This window comes from Schistocerca nitens, chromosome 4 (genome assembly GCF_023898315.1).
Source record: "Schistocerca nitens isolate TAMUIC-IGC-003100 chromosome 4, iqSchNite1.1, whole genome shotgun sequence".
In the NCBI taxonomy this organism is placed as follows: Eukaryota; Metazoa; Arthropoda; class Insecta; order Orthoptera; family Acrididae; genus Schistocerca; species Schistocerca nitens.
This window is the reverse complement of record NC_064617.1, coordinates 438,559,501-438,579,648: the sequence shown is the minus strand read 5'-3', so window position 1 is coordinate 438,579,648 and position 20,148 is coordinate 438,559,501.

Sequence of the window (20,148 nt, the reverse complement as noted above, 5' to 3'; positions counted from 1 at the left end):
AGCTGCTTCATCTCCCAGTACCTACTGCAACCTACATCCCTCCGAATCTGCTTAGGATATTCTTCTCTTGGTCTCCCTCTACGATTTTTACCATCCACGCTGCCCTCAAATACTAAATTCGTGATCCCTTAATGCCTCAGAACATGTCCTGCCAAACGATCCCTTCTTCTAGTCAAGTTGTGAAACGAATTTCTCTTCTCCCCAATTCTCTTCAATAGCTCCTCATTAGTCATCTGGTCAGCCCATCTAATCTTCAGCATTCTTCTGTAGCACCACATTTCGAAAGCTTCTATTCTCTTCTTGTCAAAACCATTTATCGTTCATGTTTCACTCCATACACGGCTACACTCCACAGAAATACTTTCAGAAACGATTTCCTGACATTTAAATCTATACTCGATGTTAACAAATTTCTCTTCTTCAGAAACGCTTTCCTTGCCATTGCCAGTCTACATTTTATATACTCTCTACTTCGATCATCATAAGTTATTTTGCTCCCCAAATAGCAAGACTCATTTACTACTTTTAAGTGTCTCATATACTAATCTACACTCCTGGAAATTGAAATAAGAACACCGTGAATTCATTGTCCCAGGAAGGGGAAACTTTATTGACACATTCCTGGGGTCAGATACATCACATGATCACACTGACAGAACCACAGGCACATAGACACAGGCAACAGAGCATGCACAATGTCGGCACTAGTACAGTGTATATCCACCTTTCGCAGCAATGCAGGCTGCTATTCTCCCATGGAGACGACCGTAGAGATGCTGGATGTAGTCCTGTGGAACGGCTTGCCATGCCATTTCCACCTGGCGCCTCAGTTGGACCAGCGTTCGTGCTGGACGTGCAGACCGCGTGAGACGACGCTTCATCCAGTCCCAAACATGCTCAATGGGGGACAGATCCGGAGATCTTGCTGGCCAGGGTAGTTGACTTACACCTTCTAGAGCACGTTGGGTGGCACGGGATACATGCGGACGTGCATTGTCCTGTTGGAACAGCAAGTTCCCTTGTCGGTCTAGGAATGGTAGAACGATGGGTTCGATGACGGTTTGGATGTACCGTGCACTATTCAGTGTCCCCTCGACGATCACCAGTGGTGTACGGCCAGTGTAGGAGATCGCTCCCAACACCATGATGCCACGTGTTGGCCCTGTGTGCCTCGGTCGTATGCAGTCCTGATTGTGGCGCTCACCTGCACGGCGCCAAACACGCAGACGACCATCATTGGCACCAAGGCAGAAGCGACTCTCATCGCTGAAGACGACACGTTTCCATTCGTCCCTCCATTCACGCCTGTCGCGACACCACTGGAGGCGGGCTGCACGATGTTGGGGCGTGAGCGGAAGACGGCCTAACGGTGTGCGGGACCGTAGCCCAGCTTCATGGAGACGGTTGCGAATGGTCCTCGCCGATACCCCAGGAGCAACAGTGTCCCTAATTTGCTGGGAAGTGGCGGTGCGGTCCCCTACGGCACTGCGTAGGATCCTACGGTCTTGGCGTGCATCCGTGCGTCGCTGCGGTCCGGTCCCAGGTCGACGGGCACGTGCACCTTCCGCCGACCACTGGCGACAACATCGATGTACTGTGGAGACCTCACGCCCCACGTGTTGAGCAATTCGGCGGTACGTCCACCCGGCCTCCCGCATGCCCACTATACGCCCTCGCTCAAAGTCCGTCAACTGCACATACGGTTCACGTCCACGCTGTCGCGGCATGCTACCAGTGTTAAAGACTGCGATGGAGCTCCGTATGCCACGGCAAAACTGGCTGACACTGACGGCGGCGGTGCACAAATGCTGCGCAGCTAGCGCCATTCGACGGCCAACACCGCGGTTCCTGGTGTGTCCGCTGTGCCGTGCGTGTGATCATTGCTTGTACAGCCCTCTCGCAGTGTCCGGAGCAAGTATGGTGGGTCTGACACACCGGTGTCAATGTGTTCTTTTTTCCATTTCCAGGAGTGTAATTCCCTAAGGATCAACCGATTTAATTAGACCACATTCCATTATCCTCGTTTTGCTTTTGTTGATGCTCATCTTATATTCTCCTTTCAAGACACTGTCCATTCCGTTCAACTGCTCTTCCTGGTGCAAGAGTGATGCAGTTGAGGATCCTTCAGCAGCCGACCATCTTTTGAGAAACAGGAATTGATTGCCTCGTCTCCAGCTGGGATAAATGTCATGACTCTGTGATGATCACTTTTGAATGGAACCATTTCAAGGTCCCATTATGGCAGGTGCACGTTTTTCATTTGATACTCCCTTATATCTTCCCTCATAACTATGAAATGAAGAATAATTATTTTGTAAGGAGCCAGAGCGAGAGGACCAGCAGCAGCGAGTACTGTTTGTATAAAGCGTTTATTTTGCATTTTGTTTACGACCTTCCACTAAGGAAGGGATTCTATTAGTGTTTATCTGCTCTGCATAGTAACTAACAGTTCTTGATAAAACTTTACGTAGTTTTCGTGTTAGATTTCTTAGTGTTTTCTTGATCGTTTGGAACAGAAAGCGCCCTAAAACCGTCTTTTGTTTGTTTCGCGGCCGTTAGCCACTAGTCACTTGAATCAGCAGTTGTCTTGTGACAGCCAGAGCGAGAGGACCAGCAGCAGCGAGTACTGTTTGTATAAAGCGTTTATTTTGCATTTTGTTTACGACCTTCCACTAAGGAAGGGATTCTATTTGTGTTTATCTGCTCTGCATAGAAACTAACAGTTCTTGATCGTTAGGAGAGAAATTTATTTTGTACTTATTTGCTGCGCTTAGCTTTTAAATAGTTTTTCTGGGAAAACCTAGCGTAGTTTTCGCGTCTCGTATTTCAGTGAGTGTTTCTTGATTATCAGAGTAGCTCATCAGAAGATTATCTTGGGAATTTGTCACCGTATAGAGTAGGGTAAACATAGTCATGTGTAGGGACTGTGGTTGTTGTGAGCGGACGCAAGGAGAATTGGCCACTCTTCGGGGGCAGGTGGAGGCTTTGTCTGTTAGGCTCATCGAGCTCGAGGCGCAGGCGTCGGCTCGTAGTGGCGTTGGGGCAACTGTGGTGAGACCTATGCCTACTTCGGTGGCCTTGGAATCACATGGAACCCCTGATGTCGCTGCGTCTTCCGGCAGTGAGCATCTTACCGGTCAGCCATCACTCCAGGGTGAATGGCGGACAGTGGTGGGCTCGCGCGTGCCTGGCCGAAAGGCGAAGGTGGTATCTGGCCGCGTGGCAGCTGCCTTACCCCTTTCCAACAGGTACGGGGTGCTTCCTAGTGGTGATGACATCGTTTCCGAGCCACCACAGGATGCCTCGCCTGTTGGGCCAGTGGCCGATTCTCCGGCAAGGTCCCGACAGTCACAGAGGGCGGGCCTATTAGTTATAGGGAGCTCCAACGTTAGGCGGGTTATGGAGCCCCTCAGGAAAATAGCGGGTAGGTCGGGGAAGAATGCCAGTGTGCACTCGGTGTGCTTGCCGGGGGGTCTCGTCCGTAATGTGGAGGAGGCCCTTCCGGCAGCTATTGAACGCACTGGGTGTGACCGGCTGCAGATAGTAGCACATGTCGGAACGAATGACGCCTGCCGCTTGGGTTCTGAGGCCATCCTTGGTTCCTTCCGGCGGCTGGCTGATTTGGTGAAGACAACCAGCATCGCACGCGGAGTGCAAGCTGAGCTTAATATCTGCAGCATAGTGCCCAGAGTCGATCGCGGTCCTCTGGTTTGGAGCCGTGTGGAGGGTCTAAACCAGAGGCTCAGACGACTCTGCGACTATAATGGTTGCAAATTCATCGACCTCCGTTATTGGGTGGAGAACTGTAGGGCCCCCCTAGACAGGTCAGGCGTGCACTACACACCGGAAGCAGCTACTAGGGTAGCAGAGTACGTGTGGCGTGCACACGGGGGTTTTTTAGGTTAGAGGGACCCCCCCTTGGGCGAAACGATAAAATACCTGACGGCTTACCAGAGAGAACATCAGCATCGTTGATAAAGAACGTCCGTCCTCAGAGACCAAAAACAGGAAAAGTTAACGTAATATTGGTAAACTGCAGGAGTATCCAGGGCAAGGTTCCTGAATTAGTATCGCTTATTGAAGGAAATAGTGCGCATATAGTATTAGGAACGGAAAGTTGGTTAAAACCGGAAGTGAACAGTAACGAAATCCTAGACACAGAATGGAATATATACCGCAAGGATAGGATAAACGCCAATGGTGGAGGAGTATTTATAGCAGTAAAGAATTCAATAATATCCAGTGAAGTTATTAGCGAATGCGAATGTGAAATAATCTGGGTTAAGTTAAGTATCAAAGGTGGGTCAGATATGATAGTCGGATGCTTCTATAGACCACCTGCATCAGCAACCGTAGTAGTTGAGCGCCTCAGAGAGAACCTGCAGAACGTCGTGAAGAAGTTTCGTGATCATACTATTGTAATAGGGGGAGACTTCAATCTACCAGGTATAGAATGGGATAGTCACACAATCAGAACTGGAGCCAGGGACAGAGACTCTTGTGACATTATCCTGACTGCCTTGTCCGAGAATTACTTCGAGCAGATAGTTAGAGAACCAACTCGTGAAGCTAACGTTTTAGACCTCATAGCAACAAATAGACCGGAACTTTTCGACTCCGTGAATGTAGAAGAGGGTATCAGTGATCATAAGTCAGTGGTTGCATCAATGACTACAAGTGTAATAAGAAATGCCAAGAAAGGAAGGAAAATCTATTTGCTTAACAAGAGTGATAGGGCACAAATCGCAGAATATCTGAGTGACCACCATCAAACGTTCATTTCTGAGGAAGAGGATGTGGAACAAAAATGGAAAAAATTCAGAAACATCGTCCAGTACGCCTTAGATAAGTTCGTACCGACTAAGGTCCAAAGCGAGGGGAAAGATCCACCATGGTATAACAATCATGTACGAAAGGTACTACGGAAACAAAGAAAGCTTCATCATAGGTTTAAGAGTAGTCGAATCATAGCTGATAAGGAAAAGCTGAACGAAGCGAAAAAGAGCGTAAAGAGAGCAATGAGAGAAGCATTCAACGAATTCGAACATAAAACATTGGCAAACAATCTAAACAAGAACCCTAAAAAGTTTTGGTCATATGTAAAATCGGTAAGCGGATCTAAATCCCCTATTCAGTCACTCGTTGACCACGATGGCACCGAAACAGAGGACGACCGAAGAAAGGCAGAAATACTGAATTCAGTGTTCCGAAACTGTTTCACTGCGGAAAATCGTAACACGGTCCCTGACTTCAGCCGTCGCACGGACGCCAAAATGGAAAATATTGAAATAAACGATATCGGAATTGAAAAACAACTGCTATCACTTAGTAGCGGAAAAGCATCCGGACCAGACGAGATACCCGTAAGATTCTACAGTGATTATGCTAAAGAACTTGCCCCCTTTCTATCAGCAATTTATCGTAGATCTCTGGAAGAACGTAAAGTACCTAGCGACTGGAAGAAAGCGCAGGTCGTTCCCATTTTCAAGAAGGGTCATAAATCAGATGCGAATAATTATAGGCCTATTTCGCTTACGTCAATCTGTTGTAGAATAATGGAACATGTTTTATGTTCTCGTATTATGACGTTCTTAGATAATACAAATCTCCTTCATCATAACCAACATGGATTCCGCAAACAGAGATCATGTGAAACTCAGCTCGCCCTATTTGTCCAAGAAATTCACAGTGCCGTAGACACTGGCGAGCAGATTGATGCCGTATTCCTGGACTTCAGGAAGGCATTTGATACGGTTCCGCACTTACGTTTAGTGAAAAAAATACGAGCTTACGGAATATCGGACCAGGTTTGTGATTGGATTCAGGATTTCCTAGAAGAAAGAACACAACATGTCATTCTTAACGGTTCAAAATCTGCAGATGTAGAGGTAATTTCGGGAGTACCGCAAGGAAGCGTGATAGGACCTTTATTGTTTACAATATACATAAATGACTTAGTTGACAACATCGGTAGCTCCGTGAGGCTATTTGCAGATGACACGGTTGTCTACAAGAAAGTAGCAACATCAGAAGACTCGTACGTACTCCAGGAAGACCTGCAGAGGATTAATGAATGGTGCGACAGCTGGCAGCTTTCCCTAAACGTAGATAAATGTAATATAATGCGCATACATAGGGGCAGAAATCCATTCCAGTACGATTATGCCATAGGTGGTAAATCATTGGAAGCGGTAACGACCGTAAAATACTTAGGAGTTACTATCCGGAGCGATCTGAAGTGGAATGATCACATAAAACAAATAGTGGGAAAAGCAGGCGCCAGGTTGAGATTCATAGGAAGAATTCTAAGAAAATGTGACTCATCGACGAAAGAAGTAGCTTACAAAACGCTTGTTCGTCCGATTCTTGAGTATTGCTCATCAGTATGGGACCCTTACCAGGTTGGATTAATAGAAGAGATAGACATGATCCAGCGAAAAGCAGCGCGATTCGTCATGGGGACATTTAGTCAGCGCGAGAGCGTTACGGAGATGCTGAACAAGCTCCAGTGGCGAACACTTCAAGAAAGGCGTTACGCAATACGGAGAGGTTTATTATCGAAATTACGAGAGAGCACATTCCGGGAAGAGTGGGGCAACATATTACTACCGCCCACATATATCTCGCGTAATGATCACAACGAAAAGATCCGAGAAATTAGAGCAAATACGGAGACTTACAAGCAGTCGTTCTTCCCACGCACAATTCGTGAATGGAACAGGGAAGGGGGGATCAGATAGTGGTACAATAAGTACCCTCCGCCACACACCGTAAGGTGGCTCGCGGAGTATAGATGTAGATGTAGATATTGTAGAAGAAAAAAGTAAGGGAAAATTCACAGACAGGTGTAGTAATTCATGGCCAACGAAAAGATATGATAAGATATGCCGATGATGTAGCTGTCCTGGCTGAAAGTGAAGAAGATCTTGTAGTCCTACTGAATAGAATGGATAAAGTTATGGGTGTAGAATATAATATGAGAATTAATAAAGCAAAGACAAAAGTAATGGCATGCGACAAAGAAGATCAAGTGAAAGTCCAAGTTCATGTAGGCAATTAACTGCTTGAACAAGTTGATAAATTTACTTATCTGGGCAGTAATATTACCAGGGATGGAAGGAGCAAGGCAGAAGTGAGAAGTAGAATAGCTCAAGCAAAGGCTGCTTTTAACAAGAAGAAAAACATATTAACATCTAAGAGCATCAGCCTTGAAATCAGGAAAAGATTTTTGAAATCATATGTGTGGAGTGTAGCATGCTATGGGTGTGAAACATGGACTCTCGGGACAGAGGAAGACCAGAAGCTAAATTCTTGTGAAATGTGGTGCTATAGACGCATGCTCAAAACAAAATGTATCGACAAGGTCACAAACGAAGTGGTTCTGGAAAGAGCAGGTGAGAAGAGAAGCTTCTGGAGTTTCATTGTTAAAAGAAGAGTGCAATTTACAGGCCATCTATTAAGACATAAAGGACTCCTGAACACAATCATAGAGGCATATGTCGAGGGAAAAAGACCAAGAGGAAGACCACGACTGAGTACATGGATCAAATCGTGAGATGTGGGATGTAACACCTATAAAGAAATGAAGAGAAAAGCCGAAAGATGCACAGAATGGAGACAAGCTGCCAATGTAGCTGTTGCAAACCAATCCTTGGATTGACCACTACAGAAGAAGAAGAAGAAGAAGATATTGTATAGAAATCGAAACATTTCTAAATTTATGTGGTCTTAACTATTTTTCCTGACTGAATCATAATACCGAAAGCTGTGAAAACAAAAGTTCGAGTCGACGAAGGCAAGGACAAGTCGCCAGAATATAACTGAGCATGGCGTTGCCCATTCTGTTCTAATAAGAACTTTTGGCTATATTCGCGTCACTGAAACACCTCTCTACTTCTGAATTGGACCGAGGCAGCACTAGAAGATTCTTCGACAAATATTTTCATATTTCTGACCAAAATTTAACCGTGTCCATGAGATTCTCCCACTCCATAAAGTTATTTTCTGCCATGAGAGGTTTTCTTTCACTCCACCTCAGAAGGAGATGGTGGATGATTGGCTGTAGGAGAGCATGGGCCTTTTCAGCCAATAGTTGTAGTTTGTGTTGCTGTGACATCATTTATTTAGGATAATTAGGTGCTTATTTAATTTTGTAGGATTTTTAACTGCGTAGAGAGGCTACAGTTGAGAGGAAGGTGTTCATTTTGTTTCGTTCATTTCATATCCTGGCATTTGTCTTATGATTGAGGGAAAAAAGGCTCGGTCGTTCATACATCTTGTATGATGGTTAATGACAGAAACTGGTAGATGACTGATGGGACAAATAAACAGCTAATGGTTAAACATTATGGAAACATTACAAACAATATGGACCATATGGAGTAAACAATACACTGAAATCTTGACCATCCTTTAATAGCCATTTGTAGAAGGTTTGTAAACTTACGTTAAAATATGTATCGAATGTCACAAGACTTAGGTGTGGGGAGAAGGATAGCGTAGAATTTTACTGACGCGTCACGGTATCATCACCCACCTGGAACAGCGTCTCCACCTGTTAACGGCTAATCAAAGCTCCACCATATATGGTAGCACGAAATTTACTTCGCTGTGATTAAGTAAAGCCCTCAAACCAGATGTTCTCTCGTATCGGCAGCGGCAGTTGCGTGGTGACGGTCGCGTCGGTATTGGCTCTAGCATATTGTTACGAAGTATTGTTTTATGAAATGGCTGTTGACTGACGGCAGTCACAGAGAACGTTCGTGCATGTAGGGCCATTGTCGAAAAGTTTGCAAAATATATTAATTATTGCACTATTAAGCAGCTGGTTGGTGGTGGCATGGCCATCACTGTACAGATTTAAGTGTGTAATAAGTTATCAGAAACATTGAAGCCCGGGATGGATCTGAGCCGCGGTCGTGTAAATGCACAGAAATTAGTAATATACAGTGTTCGATATTAACATGATTTTCCGCATAACTCTTATGTTGTGTAATGTTGAACGTTCTCTGCTTAATAAAAGACTTCCCTTGGAACAATAATTGCATGAGATTTATTGAAAAGTGATTCACGACTTTCCTACGATTCTCAGCCTTACAGTGCCAATACTAAACGAGACCACGACCAAACCTATCCACTGAGCAAGAGGAACGTCTTTACAAGGCACGAGGTGAGTGCTCAGAGAAATGCTGCCAGATAGGCATACGTAGTTCATTTTCAAAGACATCCCTCACGTGCAAGGCCGTTCTGTTACCACCAGATACCGTGGAACATTATTGTAACGAGAGAAAGGTGTACGTTCTGCTTTGCTGGATGTTGCCTTTCCCCATATTATTGTAACAAGAGGAAGGTGTACGTTCTGCTTTGCTGGATGTTGTCTTTCCCCTTAGGAATGAACATTTCCGTGATCGAATTGTACATGATCTCGTCGAATTGCTTTGTAATTCAGAGAAGACTGCTATACATATGAATTCAGATTTCAAAAGAATACAACGAGTTAACAGAACTCTGCGTTCTCGCAACAGCTGTTTCAAAGAGTCAACACATCCAGCGTTGGTCACCACAACGCACTGATTAACATTCGCTTGAAGAAGTGTTAAACATCAAGGATACACGAAACCCACGTTACACAGTTCACGTTCGGTATTAATAAGCAAATTCAAGTTGCTTGCGATCGTAGCGTATGTTTCTGTTGCCTGATTAGTCGACTCAGACTCTAGTGGACAGCGTTGCTGTCTCTGGAATTTTGCGTCCCAAGTTCGATTCCCGGTTGGGTCGGTGATTTTCTCCGCCTGGGGACTGGGTCTTTGTGTTTTCCTCATCATCATTCGGTAAGTGCCGAGACAGGAAATGGAAAGATTTGGGACTTGTACTGGAGCTGATGGCTACGAAGTCGAGCGCCCCACAAACGAACATCAGCATCATCATCTGCACAAATGACAGCAGCCAATACTGAATAACTGAATCGCAGATATCAAACGCCACAATGGAATTTTATTTGTGCACTGTTGCTGCTTTAACAGACATATTGTTGCAAAGCTCAACACTCGCATAGATAAAACTCAAAAAGCGTAGTACAGTTGCAGCGAACTTCATATTTCTGTTATGAGAGCGTAACAGTGAGCAGTTAGGTAAAATGGCGACAGGCATCGAGGATGGGTTTTGTCAGAAGCTCATCTTCAGTGATGAGTAACACTTTTCCTGTGATGGGCAGAATAAACAGTCGCAGATTGCGAATCTGATAGACAGATAATCTTCACTCCATCACCCAGCAGATTCGAGATTCTTCAACATTTAATATGATCTGTGCAGTCTCATGGTTTAAAGTCTACTGTCCCTTTTTTCTGCGACAAGACGTTACAGAACACGTGTATTTGGACATGCTGGAAAATTGGTTCAAACCGCAACTGTGGCAGCAATGTGGACTTCATCAACAAATATGATGGTGGTCCTCCCCACTTTCATGATGACGTTGGTGGTTCCTTAGGCAGGAAATTGATAAATTGGTGAGGCTGATGATCAGCAATTTATGTCATGGCGTCCACGTTCTCCCGATTTAACCGCATGTGAATTATTTTTGTGTAGGGTTATCTGAAAAGTTTATTGTTTACGCTTCCATTTCCAAGAAACCTACCACAACTGCGAGTTCGCATCAACAGTGCTTTTCAACAGATTCATAGGAACATACTGCGCCGAACATGGGAAGAACGTGATATCTGCAAAATCAGTATGGTGGAGGGGGTGGGGGGGCAGGGGGGAGGCGGACACATACGGAGAACTTTTAATATGTAAAAACACCTTTCTGATTTCAATGTGTGTGCAAAGACATATGACAATATGTCAAATAATATAGCTATAGCTAATCTGTGAAATCAGTTATTTATTGTAATTTTGTGTTTTTTGTAATCGATAGTTACCTGGTAGAAACATTTTCAATTTTAATATTCTATGTCGCGATGAAATAAATATGTGAGTAAATAGCTTCGTGCTATTCGAGTATCCAAAAAAGTGATTACCTAATGAATAGTATTTAATTAAATATAGAAATAAGGACTTTACAGCTACTAATTCTTCTTAACAAAGTTATTATAGGCTGTGTGAGGCACAGACGAGGTGGTTAATTCTGAATGCATACATGAACTTCGTGATTGGCAACGTAATTTAAAGATAACGTAAAGAATACAGAAAGGATTTTCAATGATTAATGTATTTTTCGTTTATGCAAGTCATCTCCGAGTAACTAGAGCACGCCAGGGCTTAGAATATCACAGAGTTCAGGACAATAGCGGAAACCTATACCGTCACTACATGTCTACTAATAATTCTATTCTAGGTTAAGATGAGAGCATATAGTAAATTGTATGCACACCTGATCGTTTTGGTGCGAATCTGGCAGCCAGCGGCATGTGTCAATATGAGAACGTGAACTATGCTTGGAGAATATTATTTCGAGCGCGACTGGGAGGAGAAAGCTAAAACAAAGCACAAGGTAGTTATAATTAAACTTCCGCTACATGAGCCCTTGCAGACGGAAACTATTTAACGCTTGGCATCCAACTTCATAGTAACGATTTTCGGACTGGCCGCTGTAGTATTTGCGTTGCTAGTAGTGTGTGTCATGACTTTACCATTCGACGCCGGTACTGGTACAGTGACGTATGCTTCAGAAACCAGCATCAATGCATTACGGTTACAGGCAGTTAACATGGGCCTCGACATGTTGAGCAGGGTTTCACTCGTAAGACTGTCTTATCAAAACGACAACAAAAATGTGCGAGTATCGACTCCTTAAAGGAGTATGGAAGGTCTCTTTCTCCACCGGCGTTGAAGAATATAATTCGGAAATTCGAATTAACTAGCGAGTTGGGAACTGCTTCCGTGAGTGGACAACGGCCAATTGTGCCACAAACTGTTCAACAAGATGCTGTGGCCGTGGCTGAAAATTGTGGATGCAATATGCGATATTCAAGCTGTGCGCGAGCTGTGTCATGACAGCTGAACATTCCACGGTCAACCGTTCGGAAAGTGCTGCGAACAGTTGCGAAATGGTGTCTCAGGTTTGGTCATAAGCTGTTGTGTATGCAAATAGTCATCACATTTATCAAAGTTTGTAACCTGGGACATAAATATGGTACGTAATTAAAAATCATTACCTTCCTATGTGGAGATTAAAATGAATTTTCTCAATGGTTTATTCAGTATTTCTAGCAGGTCTTCACAGAGGTTCCCACAAAGTTTAATTATCCTGGTATCACTGGTTTTAATGGAGGCGCTCTCAGGTAGCGAAATTTCTAGATGGAACCTCCTATGTGGCTGGGCAGAAAGGCATCCACACTCGGTCTTCACACTCTAAATATTTGGAAAAATGACTAGGTGAATGCAAAGTTGAGCACAAATAAATTTCATTGTTAGCCGAACTTCTCTTATATACGCAGACTGCGAAAGGATTAATTGTCTGTATGTTACTTGAAAAACTTTGCCAGTACTAGCTACGTCGAGCTTCTTTGAAGCATCAGGTAGAAATCAGAGCATTATATGGAACCGAGGAAATGCATACATAAACCAAACCAATAAATATGTCCTAGCTTTTATCACAGAAAAACATAACGTAGAATAATTACTAGCGGCCAATTCTTGTCGACATAAATCTATAAAGGAAGGGAATGGGCAAATATACTCCATAATAACTGCGATAATTGTCATTGGAATTCATACAGGAAAAGCCTAAATGAAAGCCCTTTTCCTTTTTTATTACTCTGAGATGTCGTATGTTGTAGACTGTAAAATTTTCTGAAGTTAGCAAGTGAAGAAAGGAAATTAAATTGCATGGTTCCCAAACAGGACTACGAACTTAGTGGACATTTCCAAGAGACAAGCCTCTACAGTATCTACAACATCTTGCCATTAAGAAGACGAGACCTTTGTAATATAAAATATTTTATAAAATTACTTCACAGACTGTGAAGATACCGGCCGCTGTGGCCGAGCGGTTCTAGGTGCTACAGTCTGGAACCGCGCGACCGCTACGGTCGCAGGTTCGAATCCTGCCTTAGGTTAGTTACATTTAAGTAGTCCTAAGTTCTAGGGGACTGATGACCTCAGAAGATAAGTCCCATAGTGCTCAGAGCCATTTGAACTGTGAAGAAACTTTAAATTTAATTCAAAACATTGCAATCAGCGAATTCAGACCAAAAAATGTATTCCCTATTTTGCCCTACATCCGGCGATAAGCATTTCCTCCAGCTTCAGGAACTGTATTCTTTCACTCCATCACCGTAATCTAGTGCCCTTGTAATTGAACGTGGTTGTTTGATTTTCGTAATAAGAAATCACTTGTGGTACGATAGGGGCGTGTGTATTTCCTACAAGGGCACGAAAGGCCTTCATATCCGGGACCACATTTTCCTGAAATTATCGAACGCTTACAGAATTAAATATTGTGCTGTGCATTAGCATTTTATTGTTGTAATTCAGCAAGCATATACAACCCAGGAACATTATATGTTGACATTATTAAATGATGTACCACAATCATTGTCTCTCTTCATGTTCCATTCGCTGATGATGCACGAACAGAAAGAGGGTAGGAACCTCACAACAGCTAAAATTTTTCTAGATGTAGTCTGTTAATCATTGCCGAAGACACCAATGATAGAAAATACTATATTACTTGCGTCATGTTGGAAGGTTGCCTCAAGATATTGTGAAGGTAAAGCCTCTCCACACTACACAGGAGCATTCTTGTAGCGTGTCTAATTGGAGTTCGTTTAACACGTCTTTAACGATCTTATTCTTATTAAACCAATCCACTGTAGCTCTTTCTTGAATATTCTGTAGCCCATCAGCTAATGCAACGTGGTAAGCGACCGTGATTACGAATATCATGAATTTCGAATTGTACGGAATTTGGATGATCCATAAGATCGCATCTTTCAGTTACTGAAACACACTTCTATTACTATAACTGCAATGGCTTAAACATTTGTGAGCTTTGGAAATGACACAAATAAATATATATCTTAAGGATACAACGTTTTCCTCAAAATTATTTTTTACGGGTACTACATCATGCACATCATAGTGTAATTGAGGCACTGACAACCACAAGGACGCAAAGCGCGGACACTAACTTTTGAGAAAAATAGATGTTTCTGAGAATCGGATTACTGACGAGCCACCAGTCTCGTTTGTTTGACTTGTTTATCAAAAATGGCTCTGAGCACTATGGGACTCAACATCTTAGGTCATAAGTCCCCTAGAACTTAGAACTACTTAAACCTAACCAACCTAAGGACATCACACACACCCATGCCCGAGGCAGGATTCGAACCTGCGACCGTAGCAGCCTCGCGGTTCCGGACTGCAGCGCCAGAAGCGCACGGCCACCGCGGCCGGCACTTGTTTATCAACCAAGTCTAACCATCTACACGTTGAGAAAATAATGTACCCATTTTATATTATGAAATATTATATTTAGGATTATATTTATTATTAATTATTATATTTATTATTAATGTTAATTCACAATACCTCCATACATAGGCTAGTGGCAATAGTGTTTTTTGACAGTTGTTAACTTTGGAATTAATCAGAAACTAGAATAAGAACATAAAGAACTGATAATACACGGACCACACGCGCAGTTATGACCTATTCCAACACTTGATGATCCTCATTATGATTATTTTCGTTAAGCGTATTCTGCGGCTTTCGGTTCAGATAAAACTGCCAATATACTTTCCATTACAAACTACTACTGCTACGTGCATGATGAAGACTCTGAACTATGTTGACAACACTCCATATTAATAGAAAAATGATATTGTGCTTTGTGTTTTGGGCTTATGTGGAAATTAGTGTCAGACAAATCGGTCAGAGAGAGTTTCATGAATTTTCATTTCATAAAATGTGAGCCAACAGTACAGATAAAACTGTTTCACCATACAATGCGTGGTTGTCAAGAGCATACATACATGCTACAATCTAAAAATCGATGACAGTATGCTTTAGGCCTTTTCTGTTCTCAGCATCTCAGCTGTTTTCTTACTAAAAATATTACTTCGGTAAAATGTCGAATCAGATGACAAATTACCTGCAACAGTAGTAGTAGTAGTAGTAGTAGTAGTATCTCAGAGCGCCGACTTTTTATTGTTATATAAGCTTCCTTAAGAAGCAGCTTAAAAATGTATGTACCTTATAATGAAAAACTAGTTTGTAGTTAATTTCCATAGTAACATGTAACATCTGAAGTACAATTCATAAAATTAGCTTTTTTGTACAGAAATAACTTTCTGTGTACCTACAGTTATCATCCTCATTTTTTGTTTTTATGACTAAATCAGGAGTGTACACTTTAAATATAGCTGACATTGTGGATAGTTCTACTTCGATTGTGGAGTACTTTTATACAACGAGAACAAAAACAAGCAGCGAGATAAATGTAAACAATTCTTATAGATTACTTCACGAGACAGTTATCTGCCTATAGTAAATAGGCTGCATTTCCATTTACTTAGAACAGTAACAACAAGTTTTTGTGCTATAGCCAAGATTCAGCATACAGCTTTAGACAGAAAGCAAGAATAGTGCAAAAGTCGTGCAACAAAATGAATCTCTGATATGCCTTACTTCTTCTGAAAAGAATTTACACGAAAAGAGGAAAATACGTGTAGCTTTATATCATCTTTGAGTTTATATATATTATCTTTGAGTGACCTTATGTTAGAAGACGACTTCAGGATACTCAGTGAACAAGGTAATGAAATTTTAAAATCACAGTAACCTAAAAATTATGAAGGGAAATAACAACAACGTAATATCCAGTATTAATTATTTATGAAAGGCATGAAGCTATGTTATGAAAACTGTAATCAACAATAACACTATGTTAATTGGATATGTTTACTATACTTAGAGGAGAGAGGCATTGTTGTAATCCTTTTTATACTTATCTTACCTTATAAACAATGAGAAAAGTTGACTGAATCACGACTGTTATCCGAAGAGCAAATTTGTTGTTAAATTTGACAAGGTTGATGAAGAAATTCAGATTAGTAACTATATACTAGCAAAACCCAAACGTATCCAATATTATTTCTTAGTCCACTGTGAAACTTCCTTCAGGTAGAAAAACTGGCAAAACAGATTCAGAATTGATCTCCAGTTGCTTATAGCTTACAGGAAAAAAGACAGTGAACTTTTAAGAATTATGTCTCTCACAAGTGAAACACGTTCTGTTGCGATCGGAACAGAGCACAGGAGGTGAAATCTGTTCTAGGTAAACTGAAACAAATGAATAGTCTTAAATATTGCTCTACATATATAATAATCAGGTGCCAACTTACCTTCTTCATGAACGACATGACGTTGGTTGGCAACATGTTTGGTGTCTGTGTGGTACTGCAGCAGATAGTTTATGTCAGATGTTGGCAATATTTTGTTTGGTCCTCGATGTAAGGTAATGTATGGCGATCTGTATATCACCGGCGCGAGACGCACGTGGCTGATACGCGTCACGGAAGCGCGACGCGGCCGTTACTCTAGCGGTGACCACTGCGCTCCTTCGTCGGCAGTGCTGGCAGCAGTGCGTGATGCGGTCACATGGTCAGCGGCAGGCCAATGCGATGGCAGCACGACAGCTGCTGCTGCGCCCCATAAGCGGACATTCCGCAGGGCAGCCAACCTGCAAGTGAAACAAAAAACACACAATGTTATTTGCAGGAAGAGTGGGATAGCCAGACTCATACCCATATAAGAAATATAGGTACTAAGTATTACATTTCATCATCATTTTATTAGCAGCCAACGACATCAGTGTCACATTTTAGTTCAAATAAATGTTGTAATGACCTGGCATTGTCACTGTAGGGCCAGTGATCTGTTATTTCAATAAATGTTGATTTATTCTAAAATCTTTTATTATCCAAGAGCGAAATAGAAAATAGACAACTATTTTCGACCATTTGTCTTCATCTTCAGATCTTAAAGATACCGAATTGGAGGGTACACGACAGGAAATATATTGAACGTTAATGATTGTAACAATATTATCGTACAACACACACCAAAGTATAAAAAAGCCAGATCTGAGAGTGTTACAGAATGCATAGCACATAGTGAGTGGATCTTTACAGTAACCTAAATATCGGTAACGTATCACCTAGTCGTGTGGTTACTCTGACATTTTGACATTAAACCATATTTACTTCATTTCGTTAGTCTTAACCTTAGCCCTACTATGCTCTTTTACATTTTGGAAACGTTTCTTTTAACTGAATACTTTTCTTTACTCCATTGTCTATTGTTCAATTCATAATTTGTTTTATGGAATAACGGAAAATAGTAGATGATGTATATATCCAAATAATCTTCACATATTCTCCAGTGCACACAAAGGTTAACTATTAGTTACGTATTTGCATAGATTTTGTGTGATGCAGTAATTCTACAGGGCCAGAGTCTCACATTATGCAGATTCTCACTATTTCAGGGACATAATGTATTGGTCTTTATTATTTTAGATTTCAGGTGTTACCAGCATCACAGATATTTTTTACCATTTTTACATTAATGACGTAATTGGGATGTACATTGACATAGCAGCTTCATGACGATCACATATAACGGTAATAATTATATTCTGAAGTAAACAAAATCGAAACATCATTAAATAATTAATGCAGAGTAATGTAATTTGGGGAATATGTTTCTCTCGGAAGCATATTAAAGTGATTATTATTGTAAGTACACACCTTAATGTAAGCTCGAGATAATCCATGGCCAATGTGGGATTCTTGTACGTTAATAAGTGATGTAGCTGACGGAATGTTGAATACAAGCATGCAAACGTGCATTAATTGTGTTGTACAGATGACAGATGTCAGTTTGTGAGATGAAGTTCCATGTCTGTTACACTTGCTCTGTCAATACAGGGACGGTTAACGCTGGTTGTGGATGACGCTGAAGTTGTCGCCCGACGAAGTCCCATTGTACTCTATTGGACACAGGTCTGATGATCGAGTAGGCCAAGGGAACATGTCGACACACTGTAGAGCATGTTGCGTTACAACGGCTGTATGTGGGTGAGCGTGATCCAGTTGCAAAGACCGCCTGGAGTGCTATCCATGAGTTGCAGCACAACAAGTCGGATGACTAGACAGTATGCGTGCGATATCCATCAGACTGCTCTTGCTGTCATACAAAATCGCACCTAGATCATAACTACAGGGTTATGGTCCAATATGTGTAGCATGCAAACAGGTTGGTTGCAGGTCCTCAACCGGCATCCATCTAACAGACACACAGCTATTACTGGCACTGGAGCAGAGCAAATTTTATGAGAAAACACAACAGACCTCCATCTTGCCCTCCAATGAGCTCTCGCTAGATACCACTGAAGTGGCAAAAGGTGGTGGTTTTCGGTAAGTGGAATGCTCGCTATAGGGCGCCTGTTTTGGAGTTGTCCTAGAAGCTACCGATTTATAACAATTGACTGTGTCAATATGCTACCAATTTCTACTACTCAAATTGCTGCTGCAGATGCAGTACGATGCGACAGAGCCTTACGCCAATCACAATGGCCTTCCCTCTCGGCAGAGCCACATGGGCGTCCAAAGACCGCTCTTCTTACGACCGTACATTCTCGTGAGCACCGCTGCCAGCAATAGTTTACAGTGGCTACATTCTTGCCAAGTGTTTGTGTAGTATCTTAGAAGGATTATCCAGCTTCTAGTAGTTCTCTTACACGGTCTTGTTGAAACTCAGTGACGTCTTGATAAGGACGTCTTTGTTGCCTTAAAGACATTCTTGACTAACGTTAACTCACTAGTTCCAATCTCGAAGGCACTTAAGACTCACGACCGTTGCTGCTTGTATTTTTATATATATATATATATATATATATATATATATATATATATATATATATATATATATATATATATATATACTGATTTGCAACTTCATAGCGGTGCTAAGAGCGCCATTCGTATGTGACTGGCGCGAAATATGAACAAACAACATATTTCAGGTGTAGAAATACGCCTACCAATTTTCGTTTATGTCACCTAGCACCTTTTTGGAGTTTCTATATTTTCCGTAAGTGTGTTTTTATGCGCAGATACAAAATACTTCATATTCAGATCTGTATAAATTGTTATACTATTAGCTCTTCTGTTTTATTGAAAATCCTCATAAAACACGACATCTGCAAGATCTTCTGTCTGTATATATCCATATTTACACAAAATGTCTATTTAACTCCAATAATTGTATTCCAACAATTGTAAATTTAACTTTTTTTGGTTGCATTTTATAACTTAACTGTATATTACTTATTATACTAATCGAAATTGTATTATACTATTCTGCCACAATATGACGTTTCCTTCACATATGAGCCTGTACACAATAATCTGTAAATACCTTTAATACAGAATGCAACTCTAGATGTCATACCTTTCAGATCTGAACATGGGCGGAAACGGTCGAAACTACTTGTCTTACTATAAGCGATCTTTGTTAAAAAAGATTTGAGAGAAAAATCAACATTCACTACCACTATTTGTGGCCAACTTCAAATCAGTGAGAGCCTGTGTTTCGACCTAGCTTGCCAATTATGTGGTACTTCTGAAAACTACGAGTACTTTGCCCCTCTAAAATCTCCATACTGTGATGAAGCAACATGCTGAGTTACACCATGCACTTAAGCTGTCACAATTAGATCATCATCGTATATACAGGAAAACAGTGGCTGAAATTAGTCATTTTGCTATATGAATTCAATGGTTCGAATATTAACTTTCATAGCTGACAAATTCATTTTTTCTTTTTACAGTTAGTCATATGTGACTTCTTACTTAGTATTTTGTTTAGATTTGTACCACTCAAGCCACGTGACAGTGTTGTACTGAGAATACCTGCTCAGTAATGTGAATGTATATGATTCGGAACGTGTGCCACGTTTGCACAGAAATGTCTCCATTTCTTCGCACTGCAGTACGGTAAAATGCTCTGTAGCCCCTCAGTTCTCGAGCTTTAATTGCATACTCTTCGGATGTGTATCAAATTTTGTTTTTGGCACTGTTATTCTTAATTCTGCAGTAGACGGTGCAGTCTAGTTTCTGTACGTAAACAATCCGGGATTTTTGA